Below are 21,136 nucleotides of genomic sequence, written 5' to 3'. Positions count from 1 at the left end.
AGGATAACTAACGCCAAAGAGAAGGCCGATCTCCTTGGATCTCTCTTTGCATCAAACTCGACGTTGGTTGACGGGGAGAAACTACCGCCGACCATCCCGCGTTGTAGGAGCTCTATGCCGGATGTTAAATTCACGCAAAGATCAGTGCGTAGAGCACAAATCCATAAGTCGACATGGCATTCCTCCAATTGTGCTAAAGACGTGCGCACCACAGTTGGCTCCGGTTCTAAATCAGGTATAGTCCCAAAGTTTTGGAAGACTGCTTTGGTGCATCCGATCCCTAACCTCAGATCCAGCTAATTATAGGCCCATAGCTATCACTGTATTCTCGAAAGTCATGGAATCAGTTATTAACCATCAACTATATCGCCAGCTGATCTCAGACCGCCAGTACGGCTTTCGACGGAGACGCTCGGCGGGTGATCTTTTAGTTTATTTAACACACCGATGGGCAGTGGCAATCGAGAATAAGGGAGAGGCCTTAGCTGTTAGTCTGGATATTGCGAAAGCCTTTGATCGGGTGTGGCATAGGGTACTAATCTCAAAACTACCTTCGTTTGGGTTGCCTGCGAAATTGTGCAATTGGGTCGCCAGCTTTCTTAAGGAACGTAGCATTAAGGTCGTAGTCGACGGAGCATGCTCTGACTTAAAACCTGAGAATGCTGGTGTCCCGCAAGGCTGTGTAATCTCCGACACTGTTTCTTCTGCATATCAATGATATGTTACAGATCAGTGATATTCATTGTTATGCGGACGACAGTACAAATGCATTATACACCGGTCATGCAAAGATCTCGCGGGCACATACCGATGAGCTCCGGAACAGACTTGTGTCTGAAATCGAAACTTCACTCGATAAAGTTTCGATCTGGGGTGAACGCAATCTTGTTCACTTTAACCCTAAGAAGACACAAGTCTGCGCGTTCACCGCAAAAAAGACACCGTTTGTCGTATCACCTCACTTTCAGGGCACTTCCCTTGATAATAAGTCGAGTCTGGGGATTCTTGGCGTCGATTTTTTTTTTTTTTTTTTTTTTTTTTCTTCGACTAGCAACACCAACGACAGTTGTCATTTTCAGCTGGCCGTAATAAATAAATAATTTTTAATAGTCTATCACACGAATATTATATTTTCGACATCGTTATTAGTGATATAATAGTGCAATAAGTGTCGATTGTTGTTTGTGTACAATTTGGTAGTGTATTATTTGCAAAAATCGACATTAAAATAGTGCACCGGCCATCTGTCAAACTTCTTTCGTTGGTAAACAACTAATTTTAAAACTATTTTATAACTATTTGTTGGACTTATTCAAAGAATTTCATAATATATACAAGTTTTATAGAAAATATTCACATCAAGTTAAATTGATATTAATAATTGTGAAGTTCAGTTGTTAAAAAAATTATTTTTCAAAAGTATTGTAGGTAAGTAAGTATTAGGTATTGTAAGTAAGTAGTTATTGACTTTTCAAAAGTGCTTCAATGTAAGTTTATTTGAATAAATGATTTCTATTCTATTCTATTCTATTCGATATATCTAGCGACGTCCAGTTTTGCGGTCATCTGGAGGAAAAAGCTAAGATAGCTTCCAAAAAGTTGGGGGTGCTCAATAGGGTGAGACGGTATTTCACGCCAGAAAACCGCCTGAAACTGTATAAAGCTCAAGTGAGGCCACACATGGAATATGTTCTCACCTGTGGGCAGGAGCGCCACAGTACCAACTCCTTCCGTTAGACCGCATTCAAAGTCGGGCAGCTCGAATTGTTGACGATCGGCGTCTTACTGTCCGGCTCGACCCACTGAAACTGCGTAGAGATGTTGCATCTCTGTGCATCTTCTACCGAATTTATCATGGGGAGTGCTAAGAATTGTTCGGATTGATACCTGCTGCAGATTTTCACCATCGTACAACCCGCCATAAACTAAAATTTCATCCCAACCATCTGGACGAGTGGCGGTCCTCCACCACGTTCAAGGCACTTTCTTCCACGCACAACCACTCTTTGGAATCAACTTCCAGCAGCAGTATTTCCGAACCGATACGACAACATAACCTTCAAGAAAAGAGCATATTCCTTTTTAAAAGGCCGGCAGCACACCTGCAATGCCGTAGGTTTTGTGGGTGACCATGGGCGGCGGTAGTCACTTACCATCAGGTGAGCCGCATGCTCGTTTGCCCCCTGTGTTGTAAAAAAAAAAAACGTGGTGCCAGAATAACTGGCAAGCATCCAAATAAAAAATAAAATGAACTGGACGTTTATGGCTTGATAGAGTAGATAGATGTAACTACATAGTCTTTTCACAATCATATTGACCACTAACACTAAATTATCATCAGAAAAATACTAGTAGCATTTACTATATTTTTTTTATTTAGATTAGAACCTACAATTAGTCCCTTATTCTTCTCATTTACCAATTTCCTTTACACATTTCCAAGGTTCCCTTCCTTTTTTCCTCAATCCCTTCCTCCATACCGCAGGTGACGGAAACCACCAACAAATGCATTCCCAAAGAGGGTTGACGCCAGGCAGGCGGCCGGTCGTAAAACTAAAAAACCAAATCTTTTTGTGATATGGATAAAACCATATTACGCCGACCCCAAATAATAATTGGGATAAGGGTAGGAAGATGATGATGATGAGATTAGAACCTACAATGACATTACAATAATAAATTACACTAAATTAAAATTAACGAAATTTAAGCCACACAGTCAAAACTGCATGGATTTGAATATTGTATTAATGTGAATTGTATTGTAAATGTAATTATTGTATTTTTTCTTAAATCAATATTATTTTATATAGTAATTATTATAATTATTGATTGACGTATCATAAGTATCTGTAACAGATGTATATGAATAAAGATGATTGATTGATTGATTGATTGAGTCGTTGTTTTCATACTAAATGTACTACTCAGTACTGAATTATTTTCGCCGTGCAGGTCCTGACATAAAATAGGCCACCCTTTCCTTTCCCGTGGGTGTCGTAAGAGGCGACTAAGAGAGTTTATAGTGGAAAGATGAGCAGCAGCGTCTATCTTAAAATATTACCAACAGTCAAACTGCGGTTGCCAATCTGTCTACCAAGCATGGCAAGTACTGGCAAAGTCCCCCTTATAGGAGAGGTTATGTTCAGCAGTAAACAGCTGATACAAGCAAACTAAATTATCTTACTTCCAAGATTGAAAAACTAGATGGTTTTGAGGTTTTTTTCACATATTTCATCCCATGCGGTAAGGAGCTATTGTGAGCTTTTAATATGTTTATACCTACTACGCTATATGAAAACCATAGAGTCTTGCAGCACATATGTTTACTTGTATCTAGCTTGCAATTTGTATATACATAATTATGTAATTATGTGCATTTTTCGAGGCACTTACTTCCACGCACGATCACTCTTTAGAATCAACTTCCAGGACTTTTTTTTCACTTTAGATAAAAAAATAATTTTTCAAATTTATTCACAAAACTAATAGAGTTATGAGGTAAAAAACATGAAAAAAACTGAACTGAGAACCTGCATCTTTTTGAAATTAATTGATAAAACTAAGCGTGTGAATGAACTGCAAACAGATGTTATAGCAACAAAGAGAAATACTCGTAACAGGAAATAATTTAAGTAATACCTAATAAATGAGGCTTTGAAATCATTCGGTCATTGAACGTAGACTTGGTCTGTAGCCAAATCGGAAAAATATTTTTAATCTAAGACAAAAGCAATATGTGAGTGCTTACAAATACATACATCATGTTAGTCTATATTGACTAATACAATCTATTTGTTCATACATTATCCCAATTTTTTTTAAATACTGAACAGTTCAACAGGCCAACTAGCTCTTTGGCAGCTACTTTGTATGCATCATTTTCAGAAGTAAGAAAACCAATTAAATCAATCACTTCTAGATGGAGTATCACGATAAAACATACACAAAATTTTTTATTACACCTTCAGGAACAACTATGAAAACCACATTCAAATTACTGCATTAATTTTTGCGTGATTCCGAAACAAACATACATAAAGATAGACAATATTATATATTCGAAAAATTATTATATATATGTTGATCTTTTTAAGACCCTTATATTATTTTTTTTTATAAATATTACCTATATACAGACATCGTGTAGTTAAAATTTTATTATAATAGTAAAATTAGTATATGCAATGTCACAAATATTATAAATGTGAAAGTGAATTTGTTCGTTACCTGTTACCACCTTAACGTATCGATCGAATTTCATTAAATTTGATATGTACTATATAGTGTGAAGAAGAACGTAGGCTACTATTTCTTCCGGTTAACATATTCATAACATACATGTGTAACATATTCTGATCTCCCACAGATCCAAAAATACCCAAATTTTATTGTAACAGATAATCTCATAGTTGCAGTCATTGAAGTGCTATGTCGTTTATAAATAGGGCTTTTATAGCAGCTAAAATTTGTTCCTTATTCTTAAAAAAAAAACAATTTTTTGTCAAGTCGTACACAGAAAGTTCTCGATCGAGAGATTTGGGATTTGTCAATGACAAATCCTTATTATTGTAAAGTGGGTTTGCTTGTTACCACTGGCTCAACGAAATCTCATTTCCTACTAATAATGTGGGGTATCATGGGCGAAACAGTATATATACTCTGTTATGTCCATGGTACTGCTCATGTCTATAGGCGACGGTTACCACTTTCCATCAGGTGGGCCGTCAGATTGTTTGCCATTCTAAGTTGTATAAAAAAAAAAGAAAAAAAAACCATAAAATAAGTAACACATTTTTATCCACAATATAATCTATGGTACAGAAGAGTTCTATTATGAGAGAAGGCGTACGAACCATACATAGATAAGAGTCTACCCACTTTACAACACAAACATATATCTAACATCGTTAAAATTCGTTCAGCGTAAACCATTCCGTACGATACGCATTAGCCGGAAATGATTGCAACGACAATCTCTGAATCCAGTAGCGTTACCCCGCTAGTTTATGTACATGTTCGTATATCGACTTATCAAAACTGAGAATTGATCTAAGCCTAGCAAGGATATACGAGTAGAAGAATAATCCATATTCGACAAAATCAAATTGAAATGGCAAATTAAAAAAATATAAAGTAGAACAGAGTTGGCCAAGCAAGCGCCTTTCTCTCTTGCATTGAAATTACTCAATGATGTTTCGAGTCAGTATCCGCAATTGGACATATTCTGCCTTGCTAGAGTTTCGTCGGATGACCGCAGAGTGTTTATGATTAGGTATTGAAGATATAAATGTTATTTCTATTATTGTTGTGTGATTGTATGGTATTTTAATCTTATTAATTTTATTCTTTTTATTATATAATACTTATTTATCAAGACAATAATACTTATTTTACAATTATAATAATTGTAAAATAAGTATTATTGTCTTGATTCTTTCCTGGGAGTGTATTGGGAGACTGTAAAGCATACCCAGTTGATCAAATAAATAAATAAACTAGAATTATAGTGATAAAAAGAGATAAACTTTTGTATCTATTACTCAATGGATCTTATAAAGTATTATATAAGCTATAACACTCAGTCTTATGAAAGCGTACAGTAGTACCTTAATATCTTATCTCCCTTAAAAGCTGGAGAACATTCTAGTAAGATAACCCTTATTTATTTATTTATTTATTCTGAATTAGGCACACCAACAGTATACATATTATACATAAATTAAAAAACATTTCTTATGTAGTATGCTGATATGCATACCTATAGAACACAACATTGACTACAGATTATATGTATATAAATGTCATAATATAATTAATATAATAAATTAAATTTACAATTACATACTACATAATTAAATTTACAATTATATACTACTTATTCTAGGTACAGAATTGGTAATGCGATCTTATTTCAGCTACTCTAAACCCAGAGAGACGTATAATCGTTTAATAAGTCTGCTATTGTTAAAACTATACCTATACGAGTCTGTGAAATTGTCTGTAAAACTCGAAAGTAGTGCTACTTACATAGTAGTACTTTTAAGATTATTTAGTTTAGTTTGTCAGGCTCGAGTTAAAGTAGTTTACCTTGCTTTTCTTCTTTTTTTGTTTAATATTATTTTATTATTATTATGTCGTTTATATTCTCTATTTTATGAATATCTGTTTAACTAATAACATTTTCAAACTTCTTATAATACTGACCCTTTTTTTTTAAATTCTCTTAAAGCTATTGTCTTTTTAACTTATATACTTCTCAACTTATGTTCTTCATCAACATTCAAGCAATTTGTTATAATAAAACTGAATTATGTACTTATTTAGGACAGAAAAAGACTAAAATATTCATCATAAATATGCAATGAAAGTTCAGAGCGTCGATTACACTTATGTACAGATAGCTCCACTAAGTTTTGGCGCGAAATGGCATTATTCTAAAAATACCAAGCGAAAACATAAATGTCTATTGACATTTACAACATTTACGAGATTAAACTTTCATAAAACAATTCTTGCTTCTAAACTTGTTTAGAGTCTTGCACGAAAATGAAACCTTTATGATTCCTTTATTCGTACTATATTCAAGTCACAGTACATTTTCTTATATAACTATTTAACACTACCCTGTGGCTTCTACCGCGTAAATTAGTCCATAATGCATCCTTATTGTTAATTTAGGATATAACCTATCGGTGTACCAAATTTCATTAAAATCCGTTCAGTAATTTTTGCGTGAAAAGTAACCAACGTCCATTTTATGTTCTATGAATTAATGATCTTAATTTTCGCATTCATAATAATTATTAATAATAATAATTAAAGATGCAGAAAGCAGTGCTTTTAGATTCTGCCCGCATTGTACGCCGGTTTCTCTCCCTGGGGCCCTGAACCCCGGCCGACTGTGCTTCTACCGGGGGTTAGTTGCCATCTCCTCTCCTTAAGAGGGGAGATGTGAATTTTGTAAAAAATTAAAAAGTAATAATAAAATAGTTATAGATTACAGTGTAACTATACATACATATACACTATCCATCTTTCCATATGCATAGATATATCATCACTAGTTTTTACCAGCGGCTTCTTTCGTTTGACCGGGATATGTTTTCAGACTGGCATTAAAATAGCCTATATATGTCCTTCTCCATCCTATATAATAGATGTATACTAAATTTCATAGTGATTGATAAAGCAGTGAAGGTACTAATTAATAAACCAAATCACTTTCATGTACATAATATTAGTGAGGATAAGGATTTATCATAATTACCAACTGTATATACAATAAATTATTTGACTTTACAGAGTACAGAGGAATAACACCTGAGTCCTCAGGAATGGCAACACATGGGGGGTATCATGGGCGAAACAGTATACTCTGTTATGTCTATGATACTTTTCATGTCTATAGGCGACGGTTACCACTTTCCATCAGGTGGGTCGTCAGCTTGTTTGTCATTCTAAATTGTATAAAAAAACATATATACATACATACATACATATCTGTCACGACTGTCTCCCATTAGGGTAGGCAGAAACAATGGAACGCCAAATGTTTCGATTCAAACAAACCTCTTTCGCTTCTTCCACATTGTATAAAAAAAATACTTAATAATTTAGGTATGTTTCCTTTTAATTGCTATTTGCATTAATATTTAAGGTGTCTACTTCTGCGTTCCTCTGTTTAAATTTTAATGTACAAAAATCCTTTAAAAAATAAAGAGAATAAATTAAGGTCACCGTTAGCGACTGGTCGATACAAATTCTTTTATCAATTATTTATACTTCTCTACATAATATTTATATTACGTACTTTATTTGCATTATTTATTCATATTATCAGGTCCAGCATAGTAATTACTTGAATGACTTGCTTTGATGCTGTCAAGTGCGCACGTAATTTGCATTGTTAAAATATTAAATCTAATATCTAGGCTGAAATGTCATCAATTCCACAATGCAATTCACACAGAGATAAATGTGTTAATGAGTAGGATAATTAACTAATAAATAACCTATCATATTTAGACAGAGCACGTCTAAATCTGAAAGTAAAATTTTCAAAACCAGCGCTTTTTCCAAAACGAGTTATGAAAATGGTTGAAAAAAAGGTAAAGTCTTATATATTAATTTCTTTTTGCCTACCCTGTAACTCGAACCCCTAAAGAAGGGAGGGAAAGGGATTGTTAGTAATGGGTTCTAACAGCCCATTGCTAACAATACACTCTATCAAGTCTACATCCACGCAGTTCCTTCTAGAAACCATTGTGGTTAATCCTTTATGAATTCTTCACGATAGGCTAACTGACCTGCTTTCATCTTCACCTACTATCTACCACTGGTGCCCCGCCAGCGTATACCGATGCAGATGAGATTACCATTCTATTTGCATCAATTAAATAAAAAAAAACCCTAAACAAGTAGCGAACAAATCCACTCCCATGAGAAAGAACGAGACACCGAACGTGGCCGTCTTATTCTGCCGTAATTAGTTCTACTAGTCGCGCTGTCTAGTCTAGACTCGTTCCTCGCTCAAGAAAACTTGTAACAGGACTACTCAAAAAACTGTGTTCGTATCGAAGCATGAATTTGAGAAATTTAGGGATTAAGGCAATAATTCGATCTCGGGATTCTTAGCCCGTAGGCAGGCATTCCACTGACTCAACGATTGCCTGCTTGACTAAACTTAAAATTATTTTGTATTATTAGCTGGCACTGTATTTGCTGACTGGCAAATGTTGTATTGCTCTTTACCATCGCCTACTAGGTTCAATCCATGGTATAAATAACCGTAGAATGGGCAGCAGCATCCCTATTAAAACATCATCAAAAGCCTAACTGCAGTTACCAGCTCGCCAACCAATTGTAGCAACTACAGGTAAAGTCCCCATTAGAGAGAGGCAGTTCAGCAATGAACAGTTTACAGCTAATAAAGAGAAAGATATAAAGCTATACTTTAAGACTTTTTTCATCATCATCATCATATCAGCCCTTAACCATCCACTGCTGAACATAAACTTCCCCATTGGGGGCTTTTGCTGGTAATTTCCACGCTTAGCAGGCCTTAGAAATGTTTTAAAAGGGACACTGCTGCCCATCCCTCGCCGTCCCTTAGTCTTCCTTTACAACACCCACGGGAAAGGAAGGGATGGTCTATTCCATGTCGGGTCCGCACGGCCAAGACTTTTTACGTTGTGATATTTTTTCAATAAAAATATACGATAATATTATTATTATATTTCTTTATTAACCAAAGCAAAAGTTAAGTAAAAAGTAAATTAATAAAATAAATAATAACAATAATAATAACATTTGAATTATAAAATAAAAATAACTTTACAAATTAATTATAGTTAACATTATAAATTAGTTAATACATGTCAATATAATGGTAACTATATACCAATAATGATGGCTTCAAGTTATAAAATTGGAATTGTCATACTTATTACAATTAAACACAAATAAATAATAATGTCATAATTTAATATTGGCATGTACGTATTCGGTCACGTTGTAAAAACGATGTTGTTCAAAATATGTCTTTATTTTATTTTTAAATTTATTTCTCGGCAATTACAATAAATATTCAATACGATTATTTTACAATTAAAACACAGTAAGGGTTTCAATAAATACTTAAATACAATAATAATACTTGTTTAATATAAAATCTATTAAGCACATCTCTGTAGATATCTCCTTAATATCCTCATTACAAGGTTCACAGGATTCGTTGAAGAGGGGAGGGTGCACAATGATAAATTGACTTACATTTTATTACGCGATTATTTTTATTCTTCTTTATAAAATGCAATATTTCCGTTTGTAAAATAAAGAATCTATGTTTTCGTAATATTCATTTTAAACTTCCATCTTGGATGTAATCACGAGTATGTTTAAAGTTAGTATTTCATACTCGTTAAAACCACAATAAATAAATTATACTTATAAAGCTACAACAAAAAATATATACTTATAAAAAAGGGAGTGGCGGCCCCATACAAGCAAACGCAGTATAGGACGACTTCCCACTAGGAGGAGAGTCGTCCTTAAATTTATTACAGAGAGTTAGTGGATGTAGGTGGCTCAGAACTGTTCTTTATGGCAGTCTATGGGAACGCTTATGTTCAGCAGTTGACTGATAATGGCCGAGATGATGATGATGATTTGATGATAACTTACAAAATCGTTTGTTCTGACCATCAATACACATCCAAAACTACTAAGTATACAAAGCTGAAATTTAGAAAATAGGTTTATTTTATAACATAAGCATTCGCTAAGAAATATTTTATGGAAAATTTTTGCACAAAATAATGAAAGGAAGTGCGACACTACACATGCATAGCCGCGGGCAACAGCTAGTCTTATACAAAAGTATTAAGAATGTACCAGATAGTTTTCTATAATCTAAAAATACTCAAAACATTTACAGTCATACAAGTAACTATATTCACAGAAACCCGTAAATATAATAAGAAAGTTCACTGCCGCTGGGAAATAGCTAGGAAAGTCATAAACCTGATATGAGGAGATTCAATATAAAATCAATCAGCTCCGGACAATGCCACTAGATAAGTTAAACAGATTAAATCACAAAATAAAGTAAATATTGCTCCACAATAAATAGCTATTTCAATCGTAACAAAGTCAGTACCTGAGTAAATAAAAAAGGAATTAACAAAATCGGTTTTGAATTGGTGAGGACATAGCGTACATGTGTACATAAACTCAATAAATATGTCCACCATTGTTTACAATATTTCTAACTACCATATTTTTGTATTTTACAAGTAGAATAAAGTATCTTACTAATATAAAAAAAAATTGTAATAAACAATGTTTGTACATAAGAGATATTTTAAAACTAAAAGTCAAAACATTAATTTTTTTTAGAAATTTTGCCCGTCTCTATATATATTTGTTTCTGCATCACGCAAAAACTATTACACCAAATTTGATGTGGTTTCAGTTATATTCCTGAAGGTCTACTTAATTAATTTACTTACTTCTAAAACCACGCTTACGAACTAGCTAGCAAAAAGTTAGTATATATGTATATGATAATAAATACTCTTGGAAATCGATTATAAAGCGCTTATCTTTCATCTAACAACTAAAAATATTTACTTTACTGGATCCTTTCACCTGAGTTCAGAGAGAAATTTTCAGAGAACATCCTAATATAACTGATATAACGCAGACATCTACTAAGAAATGGTTTCTGAAAATTCCCATAGGACCTCTTACTTCCTGTTATAAGGGGTTCCGCGCAAATAAAACTAGTTCAGTATAGTTAGTAGTAAACAGAGTAAAAGCAATTTAATAATAATTTATAAAGTAGAGGGAAAAAGAAAAATTTAACTAATTAGGCCCTCTAGAGAAGTGGCAAGCGAATCCATCGATGTAATTGTCACTGCTAGTGAGTCCATGAGACTGAATGAGACACCGAATATTGCTATCTCATTCGGATTCGCTTGTCACTTATGTAAAGAGTCAAAAAAGATAACTAATGAAGATCTAGTGACAAGATAACATAAGAAAGGAACACTAGCGAAATTGAGGGTAAGAGGAACAAAATATTGGGCACCTGACACTTTCGTAAAGGACATCTTTGAGTATAAAGTAAAAGATGAAGGGGAAAAAAACAGTAAAGGAAAACTAGGAGTCATGTCGTATAGTGAAAACGAAAACGTAGTTTGAAATACTAGTATATGAATTCACATAATAAGAGAAAACTCTTAAATTGCAAAGAAAAAAGTTCATTATAAATCATTATATATGCTAATACTAATATTATAAAGAGGAAAGATTTTTTTGTTTATAATAGATAAATTCAAAAAATATGTAACCAACTTTAATAATTCTGTCACCTATAAAAAGCTACATTATCAACGAGTGACATAAGCTACATTAGATTAAAAAAAAAAAATTCAAAACCAGTATATGTCGCTGATTTCAAAATATTTTTAACAGAGGGAGACTTTGTACGAGTACAAAAGTCGTTTGCTTGAGTACCTCTGTCTCATTCGTGTTTCTACCGTGAAGCAGTTTTGTTTGCATGGCTGTGTTTCGGTTTGAAGGGCGGTATATAGCAGTGAATTTACAGGGTACAGAGGAATAACACTTAAGTCCTCAGAAATGACAACGCACGAAACAGTATACTCTGTTATATCCATGGTACTGTTCATGTCTAGAGGCGACCGTTACCACTTTCCATCAGGTGAGCTGTCAGCTTGTTTGCCATTCTAATTAACATAAAAAAATATTAAAAATAATACGACACCTAATGAACTCTGCTTTATCCACTTCACGGATTAAATAATACTTCTGTCTTCATTTTTATAAAGTTAAGAATTATTTATCAAATTTCACAGACATTGGTTAAGGTGTTAAGGCGCTATGAGGCAACAAACAAAGAAACAAACTCACTTTCACATTTGTGATATTATTAAGGATAAGGATAGTAACAGTTTTACAATACATCATCCTCAAAACTAACCCGTATACCTATTTGTATAGGCTTACAAGGGACACAAGTGTATTATGTTTACACACACAAGGGACCCACCTATCCCCATATGTCATAATGTGGTCGGTTAGCGTGACGAAACGAACTGTCACTGAGACTCGATGAAATAGTAATGGGGCAAGCCAGCCTGTGTCGGATATTTTGATACTCATTAAAATAATAATATAATCCGAACTCGAGTAAGAGCACTCAAATACTTGAGTGTTTAGGTACTCCAGCACTTTAATAGGCTCGAGTATTTCTAAAACTTACTATTAATGAAGATCAACCATTCAGTAGTTTAAAAATATTATATTTCGTTTAAAAAGCAACATAACTAATTCTAAATCGCGCTCATGAACAAACTCACATATCGAAAACTAAATCAAAAACTGGTCGGGCACTCTCGAATTAAAAATTTCAATAAAGCGAATAAAAATAATTACAAATTAAGAAAAATAAATGAAATGGCTCGTATGAAAAAAACTTTTAGTAAAAAAAGACATTTTATTGGAAAAACCCGATCCAATAACCAAGAACAGAAACTCCTGGTGCTGCAGAATTAAGAGAACCAACCCCACATAAAGTGAGAATGAGCTAAGAACAAGAAGAAGAAAAAATTAAATAACACGTATACGAGCATGACTAGTAGTTGTATAGTACAAATACATGAAACCTGTATCAAAATACCGTGTCTCCAAAATTTGTATATGATTACTTTAGTACCTCAATATCTAGCAGATATTCGAATCAAAACTCACTGGCTGAGTATTTTTAACACGCACCTAATATCAAGATGACCTTGCCAAGTCTTGGATACGCCTACCGACGCAAGTAATCAGACCTATCACGCGAATACAGTTTTAGTAAATGTGATATTATTGAAATTTTTATAAGTTGTTTCATAGAAGCTACCTTTGAAGGTCAGAGTTATATAATTTCTTTTTTCTTGCTAATGAATAACTCTACAATAATAATTATTGCGAGGAAAATTTGAAATAAAGTGGAAAAACATTTCACTTGAATTAAAATATCAAAATAAATATTAGATGGTGATTTATGCGGAAGACTTATTTTTAGCCTGTACCAAGAGGAAGTAAATACATTTAATAAATCCATTGCTTTATGTTAAAGATCTAAGCCAAGAAATACAAGTAACAAGAAACATTTCAGTTACTCTACATCATTATGTATTAAGTTCTAAAGACAACAAGACCTATTCTGTGTCAATGTTTATGTTAGTATTCATTCAATTTCAAATAAGATAAATACGTTCAAACATGTAAATAGCTAGAGGTTACAAACAAACAATGTCAAGATAAAAAGTAGGTAATTCCCTTTTCCAATCTTATTGTTTTATGTATGCAAATTTTTTTTAATAGGTGATAATGAAATAGTAACTCTACCTGCGTCAATACTTTATACTTGGGGGGTTGTTAGTAATGCGGACTACCAGTTCCATTGCTAGCAATATACCCTGATAAGTCGACCTCCACGTGGTCCCCCCGGAAACCATCGTGCTGAATTCCAGGTATATTTATCAAGATGGGATGACTGACCTGCTCTTTCATCTTTACTTATCATACCTCACTGGTGCTCCGCCGGTATATACCGATAGCACAGGCGAGGTTACCATTACATTATCATCCATTAAAAAAACGGTTTATACTGGCTAGGCATGAGTAAGAGATGATAGGTGAGGATGAAAAGGCAGGTCAGTTAGCCCATCGTAATGAATATACAAGGAGTTAATCACAATGGTTTCCAGAGAGAGCCGTATGGAGGTTGACCCTATAGGGTATATTACTAACAATGGAGTTAGTAGTCCCCGTTACTAACAATCCCTTCTTCCCTCTGTACCAAATACGAGGACGATCAGTTTAGCCGTTAAAGTGCTAAGTTAACAACAAACAAACACAGTTCAGTTATAAAATATATTCTATGATCATAATCACTATATTAGCCTGAGCTTAGGGGGTGGGGGGAGTTGCTAGTAATTAAATTTTGTGATGATCTTTTAAGAGATGCACTGCTGCCCATCCCTCGACTATTAAGTTTACCTCTTATGACACCCACAGGAAAAGAAGAGGTAGCCCATTCTATGCCTGGACTACACGGCGAATATTCCATTATAGTTACCTGTAATAATGTATTTGACTGCCTATACTATAGATGAAACTTATACTAAATATAGAAATCACGTAAAAATAACACATAAGGTACCAATCCATTTCTGTACACAATACAGCTGCACACGCTCTTGCATGTTTTAAAAGCTTTGAAATTTTTATTTGCACAACAAAATCCCTTGTTTAAAATAATACGTCCACATTTAAAAGGGTACATCTGATGAAGTTAACGAAATTCACACAAAAATTCACAAGGACAGGAAATTAGAAAGAAAGAAATTAGCTGAATATCGGGCGCATATACCCTTCATAGGATTAAAATTATATTACATATAAAACCTGCTGCCGTCATCATGTTTATTTGAATTAATAATTGTATTTATTTTATTAGAAAATCAAGTTTATTATATTAAATTAATTAAACTTGATTTTCTATGGCTTTTTTTATAAAAATAAACATTTTGTCACTTTCACACACAGTAATCACTAATGTGATTATTTTACTAGAAAATAAAAACAAATAGAAACTTCTGACGGTTCAATTTCTTTAATTTTTAAGCGATTTATAAAGAAATGAGGTTGTCGATTCACTTATGTTTTTCGTGTTTATATCATAGTTGTATCGTTACCAATTCTGGACTTGATTATTCTAGAATATGACTTTTTTTGTAATTGATATCTCTTATGTTAGTTTTGTTATAGTTGAAATCGCTATCGTTTTATGCACCATAATTGTAATTTGTACTACAACGGTACCAAAGAGTCATACGACCAGCCTGCTGATAAGCAGTTACAATTATGTACTGACCACGCGTCATAAAAGTTAATAGTTAAGTATATATATATATATATATATATATATATATATATATATATATATATATATATATATATATATATATATATATATATATATATATATATATATATATAACTCTATGTATAAATCGCCGGTTCAATTCTAGTTTATTTGCGTATGTTTTATGGCCTTAAGCGTATAAAAGTTTATTGCTACTACTAGGTACTGTATTCGAAACGGGTCGGTATAGTGAATTTATAAACTACATGTTTGAAGTGATAAAATATTTATTTATTAAGGATATTTGATAAAACAGCTTTTTAGTAAACGGAATTGCTATTCATATGTAAATTACAAAAGTTCGATATGTACCTATACAAGTCCTTATAAAAACATAAATATAAAAAAGCTAGCGACCTGCCTTAGTTTCACACACGTGCAACGTGTTTATTTATGCAACTTTTAAACTGTTCAATGCATTTTAGCAAGGCTGATATTTTGACGTGTGTGAAAGTACTGCACTAATATTCTTTGAGATTTTAAAATGAACGGCTTGTAACATTTATTTTACTTTTAGCATAAAAACCATCTCTTTGACTTTTTTATTCCTTTATTTCAAACAGTTCAAGCAGCGCACACCATATTGTAGAATTTTTTCCGACTTTCAATTAAATTTATTTCAATTAATTATTGAAAATTTAAACTTTGAAATTTGAAAATTATTAAAAACTTAAAACATCTTTAAAGCCTGACTGCGGTTGTTAATCCGCCTGTCAAACGTGGCAACTATGTGCAAACCCCATAAGGGGGAGGCTTATATTCATCAGTGGATAGTTGAATTGATGATGATGATTGAAAATTTACCAAATTAGAAAGTAATCTATAGCAGTCAAGGATCATATACTTTTCTAACAATGAATAAATTTTTAAAATCGGATCAGAAGTACCCGAGATTAATCCAAACATCCGAACTCACAAACTTGACGTCTTTATCTCATTAGTATAGATAAATTCAAATTGAATAATAGAGAGATTTAATTTTCATAAAACAACAAGGTATAAACCTTAGAAAATGCCTATATCATTTGTTAATTTTTTATAGAATGTTGTTAACAAAGCTGTAATATAAATTCAATATACAATACATAGCTGAAAATGAAACCATTAGCATTAAGAAAGGTCGATCTTCGATTAACAGGTTTTTTTTAATAGGTGATAATGAAATATTAACCCCACTTGCACTATCGGTATACGCTGGCGGGGCACCAGTGAGAGGTGGTAGGTGACGATGAAAGCAAGTCCGTTAGCCCATCGTGACAAATTCCAATAGAATTAGCCATGATAGTTTCCAGGAAGAACCGCGTGCAAGTCGACCTGATAGGATGTATTGTTAATAATGGGGAAATTAGACCCCATTACTAACAATCCCCCCTCCCCGATACACACGTTAGCACACGATCAATATATTTATTATAGATTAGGGTTATAGCGAAGAAAATAAATATAATGTGTATAAATAATGCATAGTTTATTTATCATTTCTCTAGGTTTAACTTTCATTGACCGGAATAAAATACATTTTACCGCAGTCAGTGATATATGACCTATTTTCTTTTTTATGGGTGAAAATGGTATGGTAACCCCGCCTGCGCTTACGGGATACGCTGGCGGAACACCAGTGAAGGGTGACAGATGAGAATGAAAACAGGCCAGTTAGCCCATCATGATGAATTCATCAAGAATTAACCATGATAGTTTCCAGGGGGAACCACGAGGAGGTCGACCTGATTGGGTATATTGCTAGCAATGGGATTTCCATTACTCCATTACTAACAATCCCTTTCCCCCCTATAGATTAGGGTTATAGCGTAGAAAATAAATACAATGTGTGTAAATAATGCATAGTTTATTTATCATTTCTCTAGGTTTAACTTTTATCGATCGGAATAAAATACATTTTACTGCAGTCAGTGATATATTATTTCCTATTTTATATTATTTATACGACCTATGTCATTCTCAATCTCATTTACTATGTGCATATAAAATTTCATAGTGATTGGTTAAGCAGTTAAAGCGTTAAGAAGTGACAAACTAGAAAACTCACTTTTTAATTCACAATATTAATAAGTATTAGTAAAAAGTAACTTATTATTTTTATTAAAGAAATGATAACAAAGTTATTTCATTAGTAAAAGTTATTGGATCAATGTTTTTATTAATTTTTGTTTTATTTTTATTTCCATTGCGAAAAGAATTAATAAATATTTACTTTCTATAAAATATAGTTTTCATTTTTACCTATTATTTTTACTAATATTATTTCATGTTAATAAAAATAACAGGCTGTCTATTATTTATACTAACACCATAATGATTATCCATACTAATATTATAAAAGAAAACATTTTACTGTTTGTTAATTTGTTTGTTATGAATAAACTCAATAACTACTCAACTAATTTAAAAAATCTTTCACATATAAAAAACTACATTATCAGCGAGTGATATAAGCAATATATTATTTTAAAATTCTATCTACCCGTGCAAAGCCGGTTCTGATCACTAGTATATTATAAAGACTAATTACAAATAAACCTTTATCTCTGAAGATAACAAACATTAAGAAGAGGCGTGGAGCACGTACGAGATCAAATTACAACGATTGAGAGATCGTTGACCTATTTCCCGAGCGCGGTATCCCACTGTAACTGAAAACCAGTCTTTTTATAGCTTTAAAAAAAAAGCTACTCGTATTAAGTACCAATGTAAACATAATTTACTTATAATTACTGTTTACCATTTAATTAAAAGGTAATTCATCATTATATATATTATTTATAGACATAATATAAAATAATGTAAACGATTTTTAATATTATTATATCAGCCATTAACTGCCCAATGCTAAACATAAACCTCCTTCATAAAGAGGATTTTGCCAGTAATATTTATTTATTTTTAAAATGTATTTTTTTTTCAAAATTTAATCAATTATATAAAGTGAAGTATACCAATAAAATTTAAAATAAGTATATATATAGATAAATAAAATATTAACCATAATTAAAAAATAAATAAAAGATATTACACTATTTTAATATTCTTATAATATGTAAAAAGCGAGAGTCGATTATAAATATTTTAATCCATATAAAAATAAATCTTAGGTCTAATAATATATCGTGACATCTTTGAAAAGACATCATATCTAAATTTAATATAATTTCCAAAAACGCTTACAGTAATTTTCATCAAAATCGTTACAGCAGTTTTCGAGAACGCGTAATTGTTTATGTATATACAGAGAAAAATAATTGCTCTATTTATTAATATAATTATAAAATATTACATATAATACAAGTAAAATAACTTACGCGTCCAACTCGAATACACACACAAAAAAAAGCACTCACACAACACACTTTTGTTTTTAAAGTCCGAACAAGAGCGATGTTTTCGTAGCGGCGCTACGTGCTACGAGTGTGTCTACATGCGACCGAGCGGAGACTGGCCCGTAGCGGCTACGGCGTGAGTCACGTGATCGATGAGCGCACTGCTCCAAAGTCGCTTTTAGACTTGCAACATTCAATATTCAGTAGTTGTCATGAAAGCCATAAAATACTTTTTTATATTAACTTTTGTAAAATACAATAAGCAGCGACTTAAGACGACGCATGTTTGGTAATATATTTTTGTACTTTAGAACTCAGTTTTCACTGAGTTAGAACTTAGTTCGACGAGTATAAATCAATAATTTATTTATTTATTTACTAGCTATATCCCGCGACTCTGCACGCGTGATTCAATATATAAAGTATCCTATGTGCTAAGTTGGAATATAACCTATTCATGTTCCAAATTTCATTTAAATCCGTTCAGTACATTTTGCATGAAAAAGTGTCATTCATCCATCATTACGAACTTTCACATTTTAATAGAATTCTTTATTAAACACATTTAGAAAAAAATATACAATATAAAAGATAAACTTAATAGCTTTAAGCTTTATCTCTCAGTCAATTTTCATTCATTGTTATATGATTATATAAATTTAATCATAATACAAAAGTATAAATATTTTCTACCCCAAATCCAGTCATATACTAATAGTGTTATTTCAACAGAGTTATATTTTATACTATTTGTATCCCGCGCCTTTACCAGCGTAAATCAGTACATAAAATAACCTATGTGCTATGTTAGAACATAACCTACCTGTGTACTAAATATTATTCAAATCTGTTCAGTACTTTTTACGTGAAAGGGTAATATCCATTCTTACAAACTTTCTCATTTATAATATTAATAGAATTATTTGTCTTATAACTATTTATTTTTTATTTTATAAAATTCAAAATCCATCACACGCAATTATATATAAATCTAAACAGCTTTTTAAATCGTACCACATTAATCCATTCGATAAACAGATGCATTTCAATGTCCTATTGGGGACTACGACGCCCATAGTTGTAAGACGATAAAAACTCGAAATTTATGTCTTCCCTCCTTTCACATGGAGGGTTAAATAAACATTTGTCATGTTTTTGTATCAGAGAGCCCATTTTTATAAGGTTATACGGAGTGGAAAGTCGTTTAGTTGAAGATCCTTAAGGAAAATTACCACAATACAAAGAACTGCACTTAACGCTAACTGATGAAGTTTCGCGCCTACTTTCTCTTATATACGGATATATCTTGAACGTAAAAATGTACAATGTATTTCCGCCAGAGTTGTACAGAATTATACTAAGCCATCTATATACAGGACATAAGGATACTTTTGTCTTGCTCACGTTTTTTACTGTATTTCAGTTTGAAGCAGTGGATACGGCTGTGAAATTCCTAAGTACGAAATATAATACATACTTAAATCCACAAAAAGGGAAATGCATAAATCCCTAAAATATAAGATCTTTTTTTATATTAGTTTTTTTATATTTTTATATCATGTAAAATGTCCATGATTAAGTCTAAGATACTTAGTCTAATAAAAAAAAATTATTGGACATATTATTTAGCACATCCAGACACAAAGTAAAACTTATTATGAATATATAGGTATCCGTCCCGGCTTCGCATGGAAAATAGATAAAAAATAGGTATTTAATATTAGCTTTAATACGCAAATTTTCGAAATTTTTTATTATATTACTGAAATTTTTATACGATCTATAATCTATTTATAGGCTATGGTAACCCCGTTTACCATCAGACGGGCCGTATGTTGTTTACTATCATGGTAGCGTAATAAAAAATTCTCTTTTTTTAATATTATATAGCCTATGTTATTTACCAGTAATGTAGATTTTTGTAGGTGTAAATGTTTTTAAAGTCGGTCGTGTCGTTTTTGAGTTTACCCCTTACGAACAAACGATCAAATCTTTCCTCTTTTTGAAATCAGAATAAAAAAAATAATAAAAAGATTGCTTTCAGCAATAAGACCGCCTTACTATACTCATACAATTGTATCGTTACATTTATCAATTGTCTTGCTCATTCCTTATATTGTATAATGCAAATAAAGTATGCCCATTCATTCATTATATATTATTATTATATTATATAGTTAACAAAATATCCAGACTGATACAAACCCACATACTCAGGAGGGAAAGGGATTGTTAGTAATTGGGTTTGATAAACCCATTACTAGCAATATACCCTACCAGGTCGACCTCTACATGGTTC

General features: G+C 32.4%; 1 protein-coding gene across 1 annotated transcript in view; it reads right to left on the bottom strand.

The window, feature by feature from the left end:
- Positions 1–18,946, bottom strand: part of LOC113513550 (atrial natriuretic peptide receptor 2-like) — a 67,469-nt gene extending 48,523 nt beyond the window's left edge. Inside the window, exon 1 of the mRNA XM_052898167.1 lies at positions 18,820–18,946. The gene's annotated coding sequence lies outside the window, so the exon portion shown is untranslated. The remainder of the gene's footprint in view (positions 1–18,819) is intronic.
- Positions 18,947–21,136: the final 2,190 nt, after the last annotated feature.

The sequence above is a fragment of the Galleria mellonella genome, unplaced genomic scaffold (assembly GCF_026898425.1).
Source record: "Galleria mellonella isolate WM207_F2 unplaced genomic scaffold, CSIRO_AGI_GalMel_v1 utg40, whole genome shotgun sequence".
NCBI lineage: Eukaryota > Metazoa > Arthropoda > Insecta > Lepidoptera > Pyralidae > Galleria > Galleria mellonella.
This window is presented reverse-complemented; position numbering and strand designations above follow the sequence as displayed.